The 7,977-nt window shown below is 39.9% G+C and overlaps 1 long non-coding RNA gene across 1 annotated transcript in view; it reads left to right on the top strand.

Moving 5' to 3' along the window:
- Nucleotides 1-4,043, top strand: part of LOC123388322 — a 45,142-nt gene extending 41,099 nt beyond the window's left edge. The window contains exon 4 of the long non-coding RNA XR_006602887.1: nt 2,889-4,043. This is a non-coding gene — a long non-coding RNA (uncharacterized LOC123388322). The remainder of the gene's footprint in view (nt 1-2,888) is intronic.
- Nucleotides 4,044-7,977: the final 3,934 nt, after the last annotated feature.

A 7,977-nucleotide genomic window follows, 5' to 3' on the forward strand; every position in this document is an offset into this window, starting at 1 on the left:
TGAAGAGTGAATAAAATGACTTACCAGAAAAAGTAAATTAATTTATCATAATTATCACAGTTACTCAAACTCAGAAGTCTATCAAAGTATTGAGTTCGGCTCCATACTTTTTGTAAAGATGTTAAAATACCATTAAAAGCCTAATGGCACCTGCTTCAGAATCACATATAAAAATTGTACAAGTAGAAATGCCTGGCTGGGGCACCTGGGTGGCTCAGTGGGTTAAGCCTCTGCCTTCAGCTCAGGTCATGATCTCAGGGTTCTGGGATGGAGCCCCACCTCGGGCTCTCTGCTCAGCAGGGAGCTTGCTTCCCCCATCTCTCTGCTGCCTCTCTGCCTACTTGTGATCTTGCTCTCTGTCAAATAAATAAATAAAATCTTAAAACACACACACACACACACACACACACAAAAACTGCCTGGCTGCCTTGGACAATGCAACTCTTGAGTCAGTGTGCAATTCCTGATCTCAGGGTTGTGAGCTCCAGCCCTGCATTGGGCACAGAGTTTAAGAAAATTGTGCAAAGAAACTAGAAATGGTTGTGCTTAAAATGAAAAGGAAGAGAGTTCATGACCCCTAGTACCTGGTATGGAAAGGAACACCTCAAACTGACAGGTCTGTGGTTCTGCTTGGTGGCCTGGCCCATGCCCACAGTGTCTCTCTGAATCTATCCAATCTCCTCTAGCCCCTTGCTGAAGGATGCTCTGGATGTGTTACTATCTCCAAGACCAATAATGTGGGGAGAGGAGGCCCGCCTTTATTCCATGCTTGCCTCATGTGAGGCTTGATGTCACACGCTGCCGTTCATTGTGGCAGCTTTGTGTTGAGATGGCACTCACTAGGGCTTGGTTGGAGGGGGTGTTGCAGCTGAAAAAGGGAAAAATTTAAAACCTGTGTGGCTTTTTATTGGTATTGGATCAAGTAGTCCAGATCTAACTGGAAAATGTTTTAGTGTAGGATGTTTTTACAAAATTAAGAGCATTTAGCTTTAAAATAAATGACATTGACAATCCGACCGTAGGAAAAAAATGTGCAAAGAATTATCAGTCTAATTCCCTCTCCCTGCCAGGAATGACAGAAATAGATGGCATTAGTTTCTCATATTCTTTTTTTTTTCTCAAAGTACACAAATAGATTCCCCCCAGGTGTTTAGGGCCAAGTTGTGCTAACCCAGAGCAACGTAGTTTGAAAGAATGTTCCTAGGAATATATCTACTTTCCTCTGTAGCAGGAAAACAAGGTTTTTGAAATAAAGTCTTCCTTTAAATTGCTAATAAATGCCACCCCCAACCACCCAAGAATGAGTTGATGATGAAAGAATTAAAAATTACCACTTGAATGGCTCTCCTGGTTGGATCCTTCTTTTCCAAAGGGATTGACCTTTCTAGGACTTTTGTCTTCCTGAGAGGTCCCACCTACCCTGTTACTATTTTAAGGAGATCTGTGAAAGGCTCCTTCTTCTGCTTCCCTACCCCCACCCCCATTATGCCACCACTGTGTACTAGTGCTTGAAATTAATCAAGGGCCCCTTCTGGGAAAGAGATTCCTCTTTAAGAGAAACGGAACTGGACACTTCTCTGCCTTCCCGCGTCCTCTCGCCTTGCCAGGACCTGCTCCCCAAACCTCCCCCAGACAAAGCCTCAGAATTCTGGGGGAAGCTGCTAGAAGCCTCAGACCTGTCTTTGCCAGACAGCTGCTGTTTGAACCCAGCTCTGACCGTAAAATCAAAAGTGGGTCCGAGGGAAGCGGTAAACACTGTGCAATGAGCCTTTTGAAGGCAGCTGATGCCTCATTTGGGGTGACATGTTGTGGCTGATGAGTGTGGATGATGTGGGGTTTTCGATAAGTGCCTCATCAGTATCCTCATCATGCCCGTGTTGCTCCGCCGCGGCGTGTGCCCTGACTTGATTGTAATTGCCCGAATCTGCTCCCGCTGCTCAGGCGCGCACAGTAATATGCAATAAAACAGCAAGAAGTGAATGTTAACCATCTGAGTTCTGACACGGCGGCTCTGCAGTTCAAGATCTCCATTAAGGACCAAAAAAAAAAAAAAAAAAAAAAAAAAGGCCTGTAAGAAAAGAAGAAATCGAAAAATTCCCAGGGTCTGCTTCTGTGATCAAAGGGAAAGTCTAGAAATTAAGGTGTTTAGCTTTCCTAGTCCTCACAGGTAAAGCTCACTGATAGCTTGTTGGTGTTTGTACTTTAATTACCAGGTGCCCCTGTTTTGGGACATTCGCTTTATGAGTGGGCACTGTTGTTGCCTTTTTCCCAAGTGTCCACAAGGTCTATGCTCTTCAGGGCGTGAGAGCCCAGATCTGCGGTGCTCAGGTATGCAGTGGGTTGCTTCAGATGCTGAATTCCTCAGACCCAATTTTCAGCAACTAGAAGAGGCAAGACACCTGAAACAGTGCTTAATCAAATCGCCCATGGCTGAATGACTTGGTTGTCCACATCATTTCCATGCAGAATGACCGAAGTTGTCCTATCTTGCTTCTATTGCCGCACACCAATGGAGGTGTGCTTTTCATCTCAGTACTTTTGAGATGAAACTCTGATAGTGTCCCAGGCAGTTGGGAAACCCAGTGCTTGGAAGGGTTAGATGAACCCCAGGACTGTGCATTTAGTCTTCTATTGTAAGAAAGACCGTCTGGAAAAGGAGACCTTGGTCAAGTGTGCGTGGACTGAGCCCCATTCCCTTCTCAGGTGAAGAGTGGGTGGTGGTGGTGGTTGTATTTATTTGTAAAGAAATAAGTAATTTTCATAGCTACGTTAAGTTAGATATCATTTTCAGTCTGAATTTTAGCATCGGTCTAATGATACATATGCACACTTAAAAACATAATTGTCATATTATAAACCGTCTTTTCTTATCCTTTTCTTCTACCCAGGAATGAACAGCAATTGCTTATCATTTGGAAGGAAAAGCTACTATCCAACCTCTTGTCTACTTTGGAGCATTTGTTAAAGCGTCTCAAAAAAGATACCATATTCTTGGCAGTTCCCTGTTAATTGAGTCCTTTGGAAGCCAGTGACAGTGCTAACTTCAGAATGAGATTTTAATTACATATGGAAACCTTTACCATTGTTTTTCATTTTAAACACAGAAGGGTTTGCTTGAAAGCATTTTTTTTCTCCCCATTTCTAGTAGCAGTGTCTTTTCAGAACTTTACAAATACTGTTTGTTCGAAACTGTGGGTTTTTTCCTTGCTTTAAGAAGAAAAAAAAGCCTCACATCTGAAATTAATGAATTCAGCCCGCACTCTCACTTGCAAGCTCCTATACAGATGGAGTTTCATTAACTGTTTGAATATCTATCAGTAACTGCTCAAGAGAAACAGTTCCTGCCCACATGGATAATTAATAGAGCACTTCACAGGAAAAGACCATCTCTTACTGAAACTACCTGGCCCTTGCTTAGCAGATCTGTCAGGTTTCACCTCTTCCCGCCTATGCCAGTCCTTCCCAAAAGTAGCCAGAAAGCTTCTCTTCTTTTGGAATGACTAACCAATCCCCTACAACTGCGGCAGCCCACCAGCTCTCACAAATGTTCCCTGTAGGTTCTACTTGGGTCTGCACAGAGAGAATGTAATTACCTTGCAGCGGTACCCTCAATAATGCTGTAGGAGGCAGCCTTTTCTCCCCGTGAAGGACATGCCCTAGCCTGCTGCTAGGCAGACCCTCTCTCTAATGATGGCCTTATCCATCTTTTATGGTAAGTATTCAATCTTGAACACTGAATTTTTGGTTCAGATTCATATGTAGGGTCATTGCATTCCAGCTTTTAAGCATCCCTTTTTCCCCTTCTTACCTTGCAAATTCAGGTAGAGAATTTCCATTTCTTGCCTGCCCAGGTGTGCAATGTTAGCAGCACTGCGCTTTCTCACAGCTGCTGCTGTTTATCCAAGGAGTGGCTGAATTTCAGAGGTGGGTGATTCCAGGATAGAGTTCTGGCTCTTCTAACTAGGCATTCTCTTGTAGTTTATAAAAGACATTCCCTTAACAGTTGACATACAAATAAGAGATTTAGGGTTTTTAAACTCTTAAAGACAGACACATTAGATGAGTTAGTTTTAAAACAAGGGTTTTTTTGTTTTTGTTTTTTTGTTTGTTGTTTTTTTAGGGATGCCTAGGTGGCTCAGTCCTTAAGCATCTGCCTTCAGCTCAGGTCATGATCCCAGAGTGCTGTGATCAAGCCCCACATCAGGCTCTCTGCTCAGCAAGAAGACTGCTTTTCTCTCTCCCACCTGTGTTCTGTTTCTTGCTGTCTCTCTCCCTCTGTGTCAAATAAATAAATAAAAACAAAAGGGTTTTTTTTTTTTTTTTTAGATTTCATTTATTTATTTGAGAGAGAGAGGATGAGCACAAGCGGGTTGGGAGTGAGGCAGAGAGAGAAGCAGACTCTCCACCGAGCAGGGAGCCTGATGCGGGGCTCGATCCCAGGATTCTGGGATCACGACCTGAGCTGAAGGCAGACAGATGCTTAACTGACTGAGCCACCCAGGGGCCGCTAAAATAAGGTTTAAAAAATCTTAAAGAATAATTATTAGAGAAGCAAGAATGGAAAAATGAGTAAATATACCATTTCCAGTGAAAGAGTACTCTGAAGAAGGATACTACAGGGAAGAAAGTTAAAGCAGAAAATGTTATCAAATATATCAAATGTTACTTGGCACTAGCAATTTTCTTCACAGAAATTGATGTTTGTGTCATTTTTTTCAGAAGCTGATAAAGAATTTGCAAATAAGTGACTTATAGAATATTTTGGTGCAGAGGGGGTTTCTAAGGTTCTGTCCTCAACCAATATCAATTGGTTAATATGATAGCCCAAAGAAATGGTAAATTGTAAAGAAACGACATAGAATTTTCTGGATGTAGAATATGAGCTTAAAACGCTTATTCCTTCTAAGTATTGCATGTATGCATGTGCTTACATAGTGTGTGTGTGTGTGTGTGTGTGTGTGTTCACATAAATCGAAGGTAAGAGTTTGCAAGAGAGTTTGCTCCCAAAAGTAGTTTTCTGCTATGGCAATTAAGAAAAAAATAGTGAAAGGAGGAAAGTGAGTTTTGAAATACAAAAACGCTTTTGTTAAATGGCAGGTTTAATCAGTAAGAAAGTATAAGTCAGCTTTTAGATGGTGTGTCTCAGAGAACTTGATTGGATTCAGGCTGGTAAGTTCCGGCTGTGAATTCTGCATAAGTTGAAGGATGTGCAAAAACTGCAGCATCAACAGTTCATTTCAGAACTGTTCTAGGAAAAAACAAACAAACAAACAAAAAACAAAACAAACCTGCAGTAACATTTCAGCATTAATAGATGGGGTTGCCATGGGCACCAGAGAGAAGCTCAGGATCAGGACTGCTGTCTGAGGTTACTTGTGGGGGATGGGTACAAGCAGGAGGCACAGTATATGGGGTCTGGCTTCATCAGCTGAACAGAGGTTTGTTCATTCCATGGGGCCTCAACGAATCCTGTGTACTGTTGGTCAATGGAAGAGAATGGCTCGATATGCTTGTAATATGCTTCTGAAGTGAGAAAAAACTGGTGCCCTTGAAGTTATAAAGAGAGATACTGAGGTTCCTTGCCCAGGTAATGGGACAATCACTTGGTGATCTGATTCAGTTGCCTCGGTCTTGGTTCTGCGCCCAAATGTGGTAAGCTTTGGGAAGTGGCTGGCCAGATGTCCTTCCTGATTGCAGGTTAGCTCAGGGTAGAATTAGCCCCCAGCTATAAATATGGACAGAATTCCATAAGCTTCCTCACGCTGGGCCAAAACCAGCAAAAAAGGGAAAGATTTAGATTGTTCCAGAGTCAAATCTGGAATTTGACTTTATTCAAGAAGAGGTTTAGGGGGCCTGAATAAATCACCCCTCCTGATGGTTAGGTCTTCCTGCCGCAGCCTTGATTGACCCCAAATGGCCAGAAATAAATATATCCTCCGATTAGAACCACAACCCTTGGGTTGAAAAGAGCAGTTCAACTTACTGTATTCGATTACATAAACATACAGAAGGAGTTTTCTTGATTAATGGTAAATTCATAAGAGTCTTTTAGTATTAGCATCAGAAGGAGAGGGTCTTAAAGACAATAAAAATGGTGGTGGTTCTGTGTGCAGCAGAGAAAATGAGCAAATTTGGAAGTTGATGACTAAGACATTCCCATCTTTCCAAAACTTGGGTCAAAAGAAACTAATCAAGGATCTGATTTTTATTCCTTTCTTTTAGCCAATAAGGAGATTTTTTTTTTTTAAAGAAGATGAAACCCATGGAATAAACCAGAAATGTGCCTTTAGACAGACAAAGGGAATGCAAAATTAAATTCTTGATGTGAAAGGGAAGGCACAATGAAGCCTTCTAGATGAGATACCTTTGGAGAAAATTTCAATTTCACTGTTTCTTTTCTTGCTTGCTTGCTTTATTTTTTTCACAGACATGCTCTGTGGAACACCTGAAAGCCTTTTTATTATTTCTTATTTTCTTTTTCTATTACTATGTGGTATACATTTATTTTTTTATCTCCTTTCCAGTGTTGAGGCAGTTCCCATTTTTCTAGTTTTGTTTCTGACACCTAGCTGTGACAAACAATACCTTCCATTGAATCTTTTCTTTCACCTGCTCAGTTTTTCTTATTTCCCTCATCTCTCCTTTCTCTTCACCTCCTCGTTACCTCTTATTAACTCTTGGAGTTCCAGGCATAGTGTGACTCTACTAAAGATATACTTCTCTCCCCTCCTCCCCCCGGCCTCCACGCCTAACCTGTTTTTCTCCATACACCCAAATTTCTATCCATGATTCTAATTAACTAGATTCATGGACTCAAGTCTTTTTAGCAAACAGGGAATTCTATTAATTTATTATATATTACATAGTTTTATATTTTGTTTTGAGGGTGTTTGTAAAATACTGTTTTCCTTAGAAGAATAGAGCATATTGTAGCCTGGGCATAGAACAGCTCCACAAAATATTGTATAACCTTGCTAAGACACTGACTTCCAATAATACTGAATTCTTATAATACTGGATTATGGTATGATTTGAAATTGACATGACGTCCTCTGTCATTTTTTTCATATGGTTTTTCTTATGGGAAGGTGATGACTATACCATTGAATGTCACTTATATCAGGATAACAGATTTTTAGGAAGCTAAACTTACGAGAGATGAACTAAAATTTTAAATCTGCCAGATAATTTTCATATCTTAAGATTTTCTTCCAGACACATAAATGGCCATGCTATTTGGGTGCATTTATAATTTCTCACCATTAAAATCTCAAATTTATAAAGGAGAGTTATCTCATTTACAGTACCTTACCTATTTGTGGATATTTGCTTTTTTATTGTATTCTTCCATGAGTTCATATTTTGATGTTTGTTTTTCTGTACAACGCTCTGAAACATAAGGAAAAAAATAGTGTTCTTAAAAACTAGGGAGTATGTTTACTTGTGGATATAAAAGTCATAATTTTTAAAATAATAACAGTCAGAAAAAATTTTAAAATAAATAAAGTCAGAGAAGATTATGTTTATGTAAAAACATAAAAATATGTTTTTCAAATTCAGGAAATGCATATACTCTGCAGGCTCATGTACCCCTAAAAATCATAGAATTCAAAACTGATCTCCACCACACAATTTTAAAGTACTTATAAAGCCAAAAATAGAGTCATGCATCCAGAATCTTTTTGCATCTCCTATGATTTTTTTGATCCAAGTGGCATATTTAACGTCAACATATATATTTTTAAAAAGTTAGTAGAAAGTTATGGCAAATTATCTCTTTGTCTTAGAAACAGTTTCATTTTTCATTTTAGTATTCTCTTCCTGTATTTTCTTAGTTGTCAGTTACAGCGTCAACTTTCATTTTCATCAATTGGCCCTAAACAATAATATTTTTATTTCCACCATGTTCCAGGAGGGATTTTTAGCATAAATGAATTGCAAAGCTTGAGTTTGGGACATGGCTTTTCTTTTATTCAT

This window comes from Mustela putorius, unplaced genomic scaffold (assembly GCF_011764305.1).
Source record: "Mustela putorius furo isolate JIRA1106 unplaced genomic scaffold, ASM1176430v1.1 tig00003898_pilon_pilon_pilon, whole genome shotgun sequence".
In the NCBI taxonomy this organism is placed as follows: domain Eukaryota; kingdom Metazoa; phylum Chordata; class Mammalia; order Carnivora; family Mustelidae; genus Mustela; species Mustela putorius.